Source organism: Microcebus murinus, chromosome 11 (assembly GCF_040939455.1).
Source record: "Microcebus murinus isolate Inina chromosome 11, M.murinus_Inina_mat1.0, whole genome shotgun sequence".
Classification (NCBI taxonomy): Eukaryota; Metazoa; Chordata; class Mammalia; order Primates; family Cheirogaleidae; genus Microcebus; species Microcebus murinus.
In genome coordinates this window covers 68666042-68680896 of record NC_134114.1, presented here as the reverse complement: position 1 = coordinate 68680896, position 14855 = coordinate 68666042, and positions in this window count along the sequence as shown.

Genomic DNA, 14855 nt, shown 5'->3' with positions numbered 1-14855 from the left:
TTTTCTTTTCCTGTAAGGGCAAACATAACTTTATTTAAAGAATATATTAAATAGCATTGCACGATTTGAGAGCAATAAGAATTCATTACATTGTAATGATTCCAGTCATTATTTGTTGCTGTCAGTTTTAGTTAGCCTAGTTTGTCATGAGAAATTTTCATGACATGTTAAAAAAAGAATAAAATCCAAATGACATGTCAACCTTTCTTTCCCTTCTCTTCCCTTCACCCCTCCCTCTTCCCCCATCACCGTCACGTTTTTCTGAAGGGTGATTAAATCTCTGGAAGAGTATAACCTAACCACTTTCAGGCTCCTTTATCTGAAGAGTAAACTTTAATACTACAGCTGCCTATATACCTTTTCTAGATGAATGATGCTGGCACTATTTGTGCCGCTACAGTTAGGGGGTCTCTTAACATTTCCATTCTAAACACCTATTTTCAAAGGTTTATAACTCAGCTATAAAAATGTGCTCTGGGCTGAAACTTAGCATACAGGATCGTAGCCCAGGAGCAATCTTTTACTCTTTTATATATTAATCTTGAAAAAAATGGTGTGACTGTATTTTAAAGAACTGGAGTGTTCACAGTAATAGAAGTTAAGGACATAAGGGTATAAGGAAAGATCACAGTGCTAACAAGTCACCCTCATCTGTAATAGGTTTATCTGAAATTCAGTTTCACAACATCTCCTTCCTGCTTTTCATTCTTTCTTTCAATTCGCTCTGCTTAGAAATAAATCTAGTTTTATTGCTTTTATTATTTGTTTCAATAGCCTCATTTGTGGAACTTATTTAGTAGTTATGCCACTTTGATCTATGGTCCTAGCCACAGGTGGCCTACAGGTATGAGTTGGCCTCTCCAGGGCAACATCAGATTTGGGAAAACAGGGCACCACGATTCTTTGTGAGTTTACTGTTGTTGTTGTTATTGTTGGTGTTGTTATTTAAACATGAAGACAAATGAGAAGATATTAATTTGTGTTGACAGTAATTGAGAACGAATTGAAAACTTAACAATTCAAATAATTATGCTTTACTTTTCTAAATTGCTTCCTAAGACATTAATTTGGATATTCATACTTGTATTTTAAAGGTTAGTGTTTTTTTCTGATCTACATGATTAAATACATGAGCTTTTCCATTGTGGATACAGTTCATTAATAACAAATGAATTGAGTTGGTAATCAAGTGTTTTCATTACTACTTGATCACTTGATTATCTTAGCTTGGTTTTAATCTCCCCCAGTAATTTTTGAATTTTTAAATGTAGATTATTTCTGATTTTTGTAATTAAATTATAAATTTAAAACTATTAAGATCGACTCATTAGGAGTTTTTATTTTTTGGTATGTTTTATGTAGTTTCAAACCTAATTTCCCCAGAACGTTAATCTATTTCCTTGGATGTTTTTATCATCTACAATGACTATCATGATATCTCTTATTTGAAAAAAAAGAGGATTGCCTTGAATTCAGAGATTGGGGTGATACTGAAGCAATATGAAGGCATATGGCTTTATTTACATTTTGATTGTTAACAACTATTTTGTGACTAATAAAGTGTCACAGGTAGAAAAACAAACGAAAGCTACCATTCTTTCTAAAGGTGCTATTTGGAAGAACATTCACTTCTATATGGTAACAGGCATAGATAAGACTGGAAGTCTGGAGTGCTTTCTTCCCCTTACATATCTCCATCTATGATCTGATATGATAGATGGGCATCAGGAAACTCATTAGCTGTCAGGATTGGTTAATGGGAGTGGTTTTACAGCACTCACTTTTTATTATATAGAACAGCATACTTTCCAAACCTCCAAGGCCACATGGCCCTTCTGCACCCATTACCCTCTCCAATGGCACCCTTTTCAGTTTGCCTTCTCTGATCATGGGAATTGGCAGGGTGAAAAGATGAAAAGTGACAGGCTTGGTGGGGCCAGGAAGGCATAAGTGAGGCAGAGAGAATGAAGGAGAATGTGTGAGCGCATATGTATCCTTCAGGATTCTCAGTTATTCTTTACCATCTGTCCATAGTGTGAATTCTTTAATAACTACTTCAGAATGTGTAACATTTACTTGGAAATTCACAGATGTATTAAATTACAAATATACTTTAAATCAAATATAATCAAATTTACTTTCATATTCAATGTATTATATATATGTATATATGTAAATAAATACATGTATGTATACACACATACACTCATTCATTCATCAAACATTCATTGAGCATCTTAGTCTATATCTAGCACTGCAATAGAAGCCAAGAAGACTTGCACAAAATGAGCTGGCTTTCAGAGGGGGTGGGGAGAAAGCCTTAGAAACAAATAATTTTAATGTGATCAGTTCAAAGTGATAATTGGAATACATCGTGGTGGAGCTCTATGAGTGCACAAAAAAGAAGAAACTCTTTCTGGAAAGGCTGGGGAATGCCTCAAAGAAGTTCGGGTCTTTGTGTTGGACTTTGAAAGATGAGCAAAATTTTGTAAGAACATGTGCAGACATAGAGACATGAAAGAACTTTGTAGGTTTTGTAAACAAAGATCAGTTAAGTATGGGCTTGGAGGTAAGGTATTGATTGGAATGGATGAGACATATGGCTGGAAAGATAAATAAGAACTAGGTTTTGGAGCATGTTTTATGTTATATAAAGGTGTTTATACTTTATCCTGTAGGAGAGAGGGAGACACTGAAGATTTTAAAGCAGTGACATAATGTGATCTGCTTAGAAAAATAACTCTGGTAGCAGTGAGGAGGCTGAATTGAAGGGGTAAGGATTGGAGGAAGGAAGACAAATTTCAAGAGTTTTTGTGATATTCCAAGGGGGATATGGTAGATGAGGATGAGAACTGATGTGGTGGCAAAGCAATTGGGAATAGAGAATGGACTTTACAAAGAGGCAGGACTCAAGGATCTGGAGTTTGAGTGTTAGGACAGAAAGGGAAAAAACTTTCAACATGACTGTCAAATACTTAGTTTAGTTAACATGGTGGATGAGGTTGTTATTGTGATAGGAATTTAGAAAGTTTGGTAGAGGTACAAATAGGCATAATGAATTTATCTCCACGTTTGGAGTATCTGCAGGTCACCCAGAGAAGATCAAATAAGCAGTTTTGTGTATTGCATAAGTTATTCAAAAAGAGCATGGAGATACATATGAGTTCATTTGTTAACTGGTTATAAGTTAACTGGTTATAAGTCATAATCCTCACTCTCGTGAAGCTTGGAGAGAAAGACAAATAAGCAATCAAATACTACTCAATACGTTACATCCACAAAAGGACGAAATATGGAGATATAAAGAAAAAAAAGGGGGGTGGGTATCTAATCTTTCAAGGCAGATGTGAAAAGCCTCAGAGTTGGCTTTCCTGAGGAAGCTACAGTTGATCTGAGACCTGGAACATTAAGAAAAGTGATGAGTGAAAAAAGAAAAAAGACCATTTCAATGGATTTCAGACTGATCAATAAAGAGTAGACGAGAGTGGGAAGAGGGAAGAGATTGCTTTGGGTGAGAATATAGAGTAAAATGAGACAAGTGCATAGAATCCTTGGTCCATCAAGGTTTAAGGTTCAGGGAACGGTGAAAGAGGTTCAGAATGATAATTCGATGTTGGAAAATAAACAGTGGTGGATGAGGTAGAGCCTAAAATTGGTGATGTCATAAAAGTCCATAAGGGAGAGGTTACTCAATACTGTCAGATGCAGCCGAGAGAAAAGAAATTTCTATTAAACGTTAATCAATAAACATTGGTTAAGTACCTGTTATTTTCTAGAAACTGTTCTAGATATGGAGTCATAAATGGGTGAACAAGACAGACACAGTTCCTGCTTTGGAAGGACTTATGGTCTAATGAACTAAAGATGCAAAAGATGTTCTTAGGACTTTGATAAGTAGGACATAATTGATGAAAATATCAGTGACTGCTCCCTGTCTCTCCCACTCCCCACATCCCCAGGCCCTGGCAACCATTAATCTGCTTTCTGTCTATATGGATTTACCTATTCTGGATATTTCATATAAATGAAATCATACAATATGTATCTGATTTCTTTCACTTAGTATAGTGTTTCCGAGATCCATCTACATATACCATGTATCAGTACTTCATTTATTTTTAGAGTGGAATAGTATTCCATTCTATGGATATACTGCATTTTGTTTATCTGTTCATCAGTTGAGGGCCATGTGGGTCGTTTCCACATTTTGGCTGTTGTGAATAGTGCTGCTATAAAAATTTTTGCACATGTATTTGTTTGAATATCTTTTTGTCAATTCTTTTCTTTTAAAGAGACAAGCCAATTTTTATTTATAATTGATGGGGAATGAGCCAGTGGAGATGAAGAAGAAACCAGCAAATAAGTAGATAACTGATGGAGAAAAGTTTTGTAGAAGATGCAAAGGGAAAAAATGAGGGCCACTGTGTTTGTTTAGAAAGGATTTGAGAAATAGGAGGAAAAAACATTGGTTGTAGCTACCAGCTCTACTGAGACACTGTACTTTTACTAAATGTTGGGTATTTTACTTTAAATGAGGATGTTGGCTCTTATACATGTGTTTTGTATTATCAACATGGACCAAATTAGAAAATTAGAAGTGTTTGTCCGTAAATGAGGCAAAAAACCCCACCAGAATATATATAAATATTTTTAAAATTTTCATTAACAAATTTAAGAGAAATTTTATTGTATTTATACTGGTCACTGCTTAATAAAGGCATTTAATTTCGATCCATTTCCTGCAATGCACTTAACAGGCTTTAAAATTCATTTTGTTGGGACACCTCTGAGACCCCATGCTAGATGATAAGGACAGCTGGAAGCTGATTTCATAATTTCTAAGTGCAACTGAGGTAGAATTAAAGTGCAAATGCAATTTTTGAAGTGCTTGACATGAGGGAAGCTATAAAATTGCTCTTTGCTCTGACTTGTTTTAATTTCTATATGAATGTTTTATACAATAGTCTTTTTACTGTTTTTCGAGTCATGAGCAATTATATTTGATGAAAGGGCAATTATCACACATAGAAACTCAGCATTTTAGAAGCTATCAAAATTCTACCATTAGACTCTACTTCCCCCTACCATATCAATTTGCTGGAAAAATAAATTGTGAAAACTTTTGATTCTAAAAGTTTTAACTTGAATGATTGGAAATGGCAAATTGGAGTATTTTTCTAAACACAGGAATATTCTCACCCTGAAATGGGATGATAGAATTATACTTTTGTTGATTAAATATTAATTTTGCTATGATAGTATGCTTCCAATCCCTGAAGCTTCACTTCCAGAAGTTCCATTTATTCTCCAAGAGAACAAATGACAAAGGCAACACATTCTGCAGGTGTAGACTCACCAACATGGTGGCACTGATTAAATGCATGGAATCCCAAATGTTCTCTTTTGGGTCTTGGACTCATAGAGTCACTCTCTGCCTCTGACTTGTTCCCCTCTCATTTAAAATTAAACGTCTAGCCACTGGCAGCTTTCAGGCTTGATTTTCGTCCCAGGCCTAATGGCTTACAGGTGGCAAAAAAAAATTTTTTTTTTCCCAGTGACTACAAAATTTTCCCAAGCCTATCCAAGGGTAAAGCCAATGAGAACATTATAGAAAAAGGACAGGGAAAGGGCCATTTAAAAATAAATAAATAAAACCCTTTTCACTTTTCTTTGTTCCATAAAAGCCTTTTCTTTTCTTTTTTTTCTCATGTTTGATATATGGGAGCGATTCCATTTATAACTTGAGCTCTTTTGCTCTGGGGTCTCTGTGCTTAAGGCTCAGCTCTTTTGATGTTTAACTGTTATAAACTGACCAATATTCTGGAGAGACTTATCTGTGAAACATATTGGACTGATTTTATGATCAACGCACCCATTTTGCTGCTTCTCCCTCCCCCAGAACTTGTGCCCAGCAAAAAAAAAGAATACTGAGTGCCAATTATTCTCAATGAATTTCACCACCTATAATGTAGCCTTTGAGCAGGTATTAAAATTATATAGCCTGTGTGTTTCATGGGATTCCTGTTTTTGAAAAACACTGCAGAGTGGTGGAAGTGGGTGAGATTCAGTGAAAATGTCAATTGTGATACATGTACTTTCATTGCAATTGTCATTAGTAAAAACTACCTGATAACTAATCTGAGATCCTTGTCACCTTTTAATCTCTGAGTTTTAGAAGTCAGGAGTTTTTTCATATTGAAATCCTCCAGTAGAGATAGTAAAGGATTGTTGGGAAGATTAAAACTTCAAAATACTTTCACATATTTTAAAATAAAGAATTGTTGCCAAAGGTAGGCTGCCATTAATAGCTATAGTACCTTTATAAATAAACTCGTGAAATGTTCTAATACATGATACTCCTGATGGAAAATTTAATATTTGTAAGTAAATATCTGAGGTGTCCTTTAAGACATAAAAATCAGGCCAGGCGCGGTGGTTCACGCCTGTAATCCTAGCACTCTGGGAGGCCGTGGCGGGTGGATTGCTCAAGGTGAGGAGTTCGAGACCAGTCTAAGCAAGAGCGAGACCTGTCTCTACTATAATAGAAATAAATTAATTGACTAACTAAAAGTATATATATATATATATATATATATATATATGTATGTATAAATTAGCCAGTCATGGTGGCACATGCCTGTAGTCCCAGCTACTCGGGAGGCTGAGGCAAGAGGATTGCTTGAGCCTGGGAGTTTGAGGTTGCTGTGAGCTAAGCTGACGCCATGGCACTCTAGCCTGGGCAACAGAAGTGAGACTGTCTCAAAAAAAAAAAAAAATAAAATAAAATAAAAATCACCAGTCAACAGTGTTTACTATTAGTAATTATAATTAAGTCAGGATATATTACTTGTCTAACTTACCACCTTTTATAAAACTTTATTTCATGTCAATAAAGACTGGCATATATATATTAATAAATGATTTCTTTCCAAAAGAAGAGAGAGCGAGGAATAAATTCATATGTTACTTTAGGAGAGAAATAGGTTGGCCTATATAATGTAACTGCTATTTGCATATAAATTACTTCACAGGTATAATCAAGAAAGATATTTGCAAATAGCAATCATGAAAATAAAATTATGAAAATACAAATATTTATGGGTTTATTGTCTCACTAATATATGTAGGTATCTAGATTGATACATACGCAGAGGGGAAGAGAGAAGAGCAAACTATACATAATGATAGTGCAAAATATAAAGTAGTGTAATTTATTTTCAGTGAATCATTGCCTCATTTTGCTGTAGACTCCTCTCTCAAATCTAGAGTCATTTTGTCTCTCTGTGCTGAGCGCCTGCATGCTCTCTCCAGTGAGACGGTACAGCCAAGCCAACCACCTTTGGAGACAGCCTCCTTCTCCTGACTTTCCCTAGCATCCTTGTCCTTATTCCATTTCCTCAGAACCATGCAACTACTAAGCCAACTCATGCCAAGGTGAAAAAGGGTGATGGATTCCACAGGGAAAAAAATATTTGAATATTTTTTTTTGAGACAAGCATGAAAATGAGGTTTTATTGAGGGGAGAAAGATAGGATTATAGAGCAAGAGCAAGATACAGGTTTACAGAGCATGTTACAGACACCACAGATGATGACTGGACCCATTGTCACAGCAAAGGGAGAGTAAAAGGAAGGGGCCGAAAAGGGAAAGGTTAACCTTGTTTTACAGTGTCTGGATTGGGACCTCCCTTGTGGTTAAGAGGTCACCATAGAACCACCTTGACTGGACAGTTGGGAGTTGCATGACATTTCTTACTTATACATGTGGGTTGTTTGGGATCAATTTCTGGACTCTCTCGTACCTATGCTGCTTGGCCCGTGGGCTAGAGGGTCCTCTGCATTCTTTTGCAGCTGGTGTGCTAAGTTCTGATTGGCTGATTTGTAGGGTGTTCCCTCCTCCCCCAGGTAGGGCAATAGCTCAGGGCAGGATCAAGGTCAGGCAGGACCAAGATGGGGGCCTGGGGCTCACCGTTGTCCTTCTTCCCAGGTGGAGCAACTGCCCCAAGGCAAAGTGCTCACTTTTATCCTTAGGAGACCCGGAATTCCTTGCTGACTACCTAACATTTCCCCAATATTTATTCTAGAGGCCCAAATCATTGGGTACAGGGCATCAACTCATCTGACTACTTCCAGCAAATACTTGAATATTATCATTAGTTTCCCAAAAACTATGGCCATACAAAAATAGCTTCCTGCATGAGAAAGTAGACAGATTTTTGAGGTCCTTTCTAGCCCACCTTGTAGAATATTCTTTATTCTTCTTAACTACTGGGACTGCCCTTCATAGAGGTGCACCCACTCATATTCAAGGGCACTCACACACCGATGGGGGAGCCAGACACCTGTGTGTATTTGATCAATAGCAATTAATAAGATAGTCATAATTATGAGTATTTTTGAATCTAGGTTTTCTCTTTATCCTGAGGAAGACAGGAAGCAGGTTTCTTTTTTGCAAGAGAATATTTTTTTAAACTTGCTTGTAGTGCTAACCTGTGATCCTTTTGTTTGGTGAATTCTAATCGGATCTATGAAATTTATATTGTATAAAGTACAGAATTGAAGAATCAGGCTGTCATTTGGTGTTTGTGGGCTTTGATCTGATGAAGGAGAATTGTCAGTGACTCTATGAGAAAAAATCCCAACCTTTCCATGAGATAAAAATCTTGACCTTCTTCTGAGAATGCTTGGAAGGGCTTAATTTAAATCAGGTTTCAAACAAAGTGGAAGTTTCCTGGAAACATAACAGAACAAAATACATTTTAAATAAGTTCTGCTTACCTGGTAAGAGGGAACCTTAGGGCTCCGATTCCCTTATAAAATATAACACAACAATGAATAGTAGTGTCTATGAAAAATGACTGTTGTAAACTTATTGACTTAGAGAACAATCTGAAGCTAAGTAAGTGGGCTGACAAATTGTAGCTACTGCAGCTTTAATTTGCATATGTTTTTCAGTAATCCCCAAAATGTGGTGGCATGGGATGGGATGGGAAAGAGTGGGTACTGTGAGACATTTCTCTTATTATTTCTTTTGGCTCCTGATTTGTTTAGATCATTTTATTTGAACAAAGTTTCCTGGGATTTGTGACCCAAAGGGAGAGCTCAAAAGATCCTCTCACAAGGCTGTGTACACTGAGAAGGCTTCTGCTGCTATATCCTGAGTTCTGCAGACACTGAACCCAATTCTGAAGCAGTCTGCACAAACGTTACTTAATTTAAATCAGAGAGATACATGTAGTGTTGTTATTATTCATGAAGATTATGTTAAACTCCAAGATGCATGGATGCACATCATTGAAAAATAAACCTTTATTCTAAGTTTCCTCAGTGGCCTCCAAAAGATTAAACTATTACTGTAAGCAGCCCATTGTTTCTTGCATGATTCTTACACTTTATTTCCTGTCAGCTACTGCAAGAACTACTAAGAAGAATTAGTTTCACCGCACAGTAAATAAATGCCTTAATGCCTTGCATTATTGTTTACACTAAGCTTTGCAAGCACTTAAGCCACAACAGATAATTGTCAAAATGATGAAGCAGTAAAATCACACAGCCAGCAGTTATATAATAGTATAGACGTTGTTCTAGGGAACAGCTCGTAAGACTTAGAGCTTATACTTAGTTTGTTAGGTGGTTAGTGAAAACAATATTTTATGAAAATGTATCATAAACACCAAAAAGAAAAAAAATACAGAAAGAATTATTTTAGGACCCAAGTACCCTACAAGCTCTACTTAGCTATGCTGTCCTCTTTTTCTCCCTCTGTGTGATTTATTTTGCTTAAATCAGGTGCTTAAATCAATACTGCTTGAAAAGTGCCTATGAGAGACATTAGATCGTTGGGTATCCATGAAAGAAAGTGATGTCTCTTGTGGGAATTATGCTAATTTAAAAATTAACACATAGGTAAGGGCACAGTTTGCAATTTCGGTTCTGAAATAATAGTTTTACCCCACAAATGCAAATCTCACTCTATTCCTTTTGGAGCCTGAGTTTTATCAGCTTTTTATCCTGGGGGGTGGGGGACAGGAGGATGAGAACTGTCTACTCACTTGGTTTTAACGGCAGAATTTCTGGATCGTGCCATGTTTTCTTTAACGGGGACATCAGTGAAAACTATGTTCCGTCTGCGGTGATGTATCTGAGTGCAAACAGGACCCTGTTAGCCATTATGTACCTATTAGCCCTGATTACCTCCTGATAGCTCCTTACCAGTTGGTTTCTCTCACTTTGACAGATCTAGTACTTTGTTTAACCTTTAAGCCAGTAGGGCAATAACACAGCTGACAGAAAGGGAGAAATAATTAAGGAAAACTTAGCCAGGACATTTAAAAATCTCTAACAAGGCAGATTATTTCTGTTCAATTTGAAAACTTGTCAAGGGATGCATACAATTCTCCATAATTGCTATAGCGAAATGTTTCATAATTTTTGCTAGCTTCAAATTAATTTTAGCAATGTAGTTTAATCAAATAACTAAGTGTCTTCCTTTAAAAATATCTATAATTTACACTCTCAGGAAGTAAGTTTTAATATTTCAATACTTCGAAGAAAAGTGATATCCAAGAGAACTTAATTTCTGGAAGGATCAGAAAGGAAATATATTTTAAAAATATTGTCTAAAAATCTGCCAACAGTCTGTTTTACATTTTCTGAAATGGCTGAGACATGCTTTTGGAAAATTACACAAGTTATAAAAATGTCTAGGCCTATATTGTTAACAACTCCAGGCATTGAAACATGGTCAACAGTAATTAGAAGAAAAACAAGACATCCTGAACTTTATTGGCTTTTATTTAGAAGTACTTTTATTTAAAAAACTTGAGATAATAACTTGCTAGGGTAGGAGTCAGCACTGTCTCTCTCTTCTTACTTTCAACATTCACTGGTATTAACCCCATCTCCCCAAGCGTGACCCCAATGCCATACTTACTCACTTCGGAGCCATTTTAGTTACTTCCGTCAAAAGAGCATATTGGAAATCTCTGGTTATTCCTCCCATTAATCCACATGCAGAAAACAGAGAAGTAGAGAGAGTGCTTCATTGTTGCATGAAGATACTTAATTAAAGTCGGAACAACTTCTAGATGAAAAAGTGCAAATAGTCTTTCCAGATCATTAATAATTTGGTAGTTTGTAAGACATTAAAATATAATGTATCCATTATTTTCCTTAAGTCTATTGAGGGCATTGCATAATTCCCCTTGCTTAACGATACTCTTTTTGGCTAAGATACTATCAACTAATATAGGGGTCTCAGCCTTGTCAGAGCTAAGATATTGACACCAAGAAACATCACAATTGTCTTCTAATTATGCCTGACAACAAGTCTAATTTAGCGTTTTTTCATACATCATTTATCATAAGTCTTAGTGTTCTCTGTTATCCATTCTTATGTTAATTGATTACTATCATGTTTCCTACTTCATGGTTGCATAAATATTTGTTAGGAAATAAGTTTTGCATGTCCAATAGCTGAAAACCCTAAAATCATATTAAAACAATATTCTCAGTCATGTACATATATGACATATTATTTAATTTTTAGTAGAATTTCAACAAAACAACTAAAGTAGAACATTAAACTTTATTACTATTGATCTCTTTAGTAGTATATATTTTATATTACAAAATATGTCAAAAGCAAGATACCTTTTTTTAAGGAGTTATAGTGAGGGAGAACAATTTCTCCACAAATTAAAGGTAAATATATATATATGTGTATATATATACACATGTGTGTGTAACCAGCCACTATTTTCTTACTATATTACTATCAGTGCTGAAACAATCGTATGGCTTAATCTAGGAGCCTGTATTGGACAATTTAGTGGAGAAGGAAGCCTTAAGAATGATCAGACTAAAGGGGGAGTGCTTGAGGATAGGAGGGTGGGGGAAGATGTCTTGAGACACACATAAAACATGCCAGAATAGCCAGAAATGGGAAGATTTGAGCAATTCAGTGAATAGTACTGAGTTTGCCTGCATGGGTCAAACAAACTTGAAAGGATGCATAGAGAAACTTCCTAATTGGAAATGAGAGTTTGATCTCAGTGAATTAAAGTTTACTCCTACTTTTGGGAAACAAATTAGAACTCACCAGAGGTCACTAATATGCAGTCATCAAAACAGTACTAAGGTAAGAATTATTTTGCTTTCTGATGAAGGAATTGCTGAACATCAGAAATCAGGCTGGGAAGAAGTAATGACAATCCAGGTCCAATGATATCAAGGTCTGGTTAGGGTCGCGTAGCTACTGGCTTCCTGAAAGAAGTGACATATGAGCTGGGCCTCAGAGGATAAGTGTGAGTCTCCAAAGGGAGAGGAAGAAGAAAGGAGAAAAAAAGCCTGGATAAAAGGAACGAAAAATGGCAGTAAGGCAAAGGACATGGAGCTTTGGAAGAAAATTTTTAAAAAAGTGACTAGAATTTACAGGATGAGGTTGTGCATGGGGAGAAATGAGACCATGACGGTTTTTTGAACTTTATCCTAAGAGAGCTGGGGAAGCTTTGGGGAGTTTTAAGAAGGGGAACACCATTAATATCAAGTTTGCATTTTAGGACGAATGCTCTGAGTGTGGGGAACAGATTAGAGGTGAGTAAAACAGAAAGCAGGAAGCAAAGGAGGTGGCAGTGCAGCGTTCTTGACAAAATAGAACCATGCCCTGAGGTAGGCTGGTGGCTGTGGGGAAAGTGAGAAGGGCATAGCTATAAGAGCTTCAGCAAAAAGAATTGGTGAGTTTAGCAGTTGATTTGATGCTGGAAAAGAGGAGAGAGAAAAAAAGGGGTCCAGAACACGGCTAGTGTAATGGACGTGGTAAGAACTTAAATGCAAAAGATTAAAAACAAAATAAAGCAACAAACAAAGAGTTAGAAAGACTTGAAGATTTAAGAAATAAAAAGCTATGTTATTTATTTTAATAAGGGGGCTGGTGATAATAGCCTGATAGAAAGAGAATACTAGGAACTGATTAAGGCACATTTGATTAAGGAAATTCAAATGGAGAAATTTTATAAAGAGCAGCAAATATGAAGCCACAGTCAAAGTGAGACATGGATGCTTAAATTTTTCAAAAGAATTTAAAGAGAACCAGAGCTGAACCATACTATTCAATGTAAATGGGCCATCGTATCAAAAGGGTCCCTTAAAAAAGTGAAACAATTAGCAAGGAAACCACAAAAATATGAAAAGTTGTCTGAGGTTAGAGAAAAGTCAAGTAATAGAATGTTAACTATGTGTGGGAGGGTCTTTGGTTCTGCTAGTTTTGTTACATTCGAATTTCTCTGGTTGTACAACACAAAGTGGATGCAGCCGTGACTATTGATTGCCTATCTGATAGTCTTTCACTCCTCCTTTTTTAACTAATAGAATTCCAATTTTGTTGGTGGTGGCAATTTGCTCAGCTAAAAAGTTACATTTTTCCGCCCTCTTGGAAGCTGACGCTGGCTATGTGACATGGTTTTGGCTAATGAGACATAAGCAGAAGCCATTTGGTGGGGCTTCTTGGAAAACTCTTTAAAAGGAAGGTAGAATGAACTGTCATGGACCTTTTTATTTTTCTTGCTTGAAATGTGGTCATAATATTGGAAGATGAGGGAGAGGGAACAGGAGCTGTCATGCAATCATGAGGACAAGAGTCATATCCTAAGGATGCTTGAGTGGAAAGATAATGGGAGCCTGGGATATTGAAGAGGTCGTAGCTGCTATTAGCTCTGGTCTTCCTGTCCCTGGACTTTTCATAAAGTCACAAAAATAAAATTTCTAATTTGGTTAGGAGCCAATGCAGCAGGATTAATAATATTGCAAATAGTAACAATTAGGATGTTTTGAGTGCTGTCTATGTGGAAGGCACAATGTTAAATTCTTTACCTGTATTGCTTAATTTAATCCTTATAATCCCATATAATTCTATAAATTTTATATTTTATCTCCATTTTACGAATGAGGAAAACAAGATTTAGAGAATTTAAATATATTATCCAAAGCCACACAATTAGTGTACTTACTAATCTTCCTTCTAAAGCTATAATTAATTTTGCATCAGTTAATAACTATTGACTTCATGTTCATATTTGGACTGTTTTGCTCTTAGCCATTTATTATTCATATCTGTTGGTAATGAAATAGGAATCTCATTTCAAACAAGAAAAAGACAAGCATTACTCTTAAATTCATTGAATGGATACATGGCTGGGAGATTGATGCCAATGCACATGTTTTCTGATATGCACACAACTAAAAAATTTTCATCTAAACTCTTAAAGACCCCACTGAATTCTTGACATCCTGTTGGGCTCAAACAAACCCTGCTCGTGCCTCTCACTGTCTCTTGGACTGAAAAAAGTGATGAAATGATTACATAGTTATTATCACTGTTTGGAAATGTACATGTGCCAGATGTGGACACGGCTCTTTCTGTTTCAGAGCTATCTGATCTCTCTCATGTGGGGAATTCTTCGGTAATACTGTGGAACAGTCTCTTATCTGGAGCACACGATGAAGTTCTCCAATAGTACCCATTGACTGAACCAAATGAGAAATTTGTAGTAGCCCAAACAGAAGGCAAAGCTAGTGAGATGCCGATACACTTTACAGAAATGGGAGGAGATGCTTCTGTTATAGACACAGAGACAGGAAACTCTTAATAAAAGGGTGATCGAAATATTAATACAAAGAATGCATATTACAGACAACTATCAAATAAATTCAGCTGTTCCAATCCCTGCTTAATCTCAAAAGGGGGCTACAGTATACCTATACCAATTCGCCTTAGAAAGGACCACCATGAAAAGAAGTCGACTCACTGTGGGATGAGACATTCTTAATTATTTACACGATTGTCAGTCCTAACCTCTA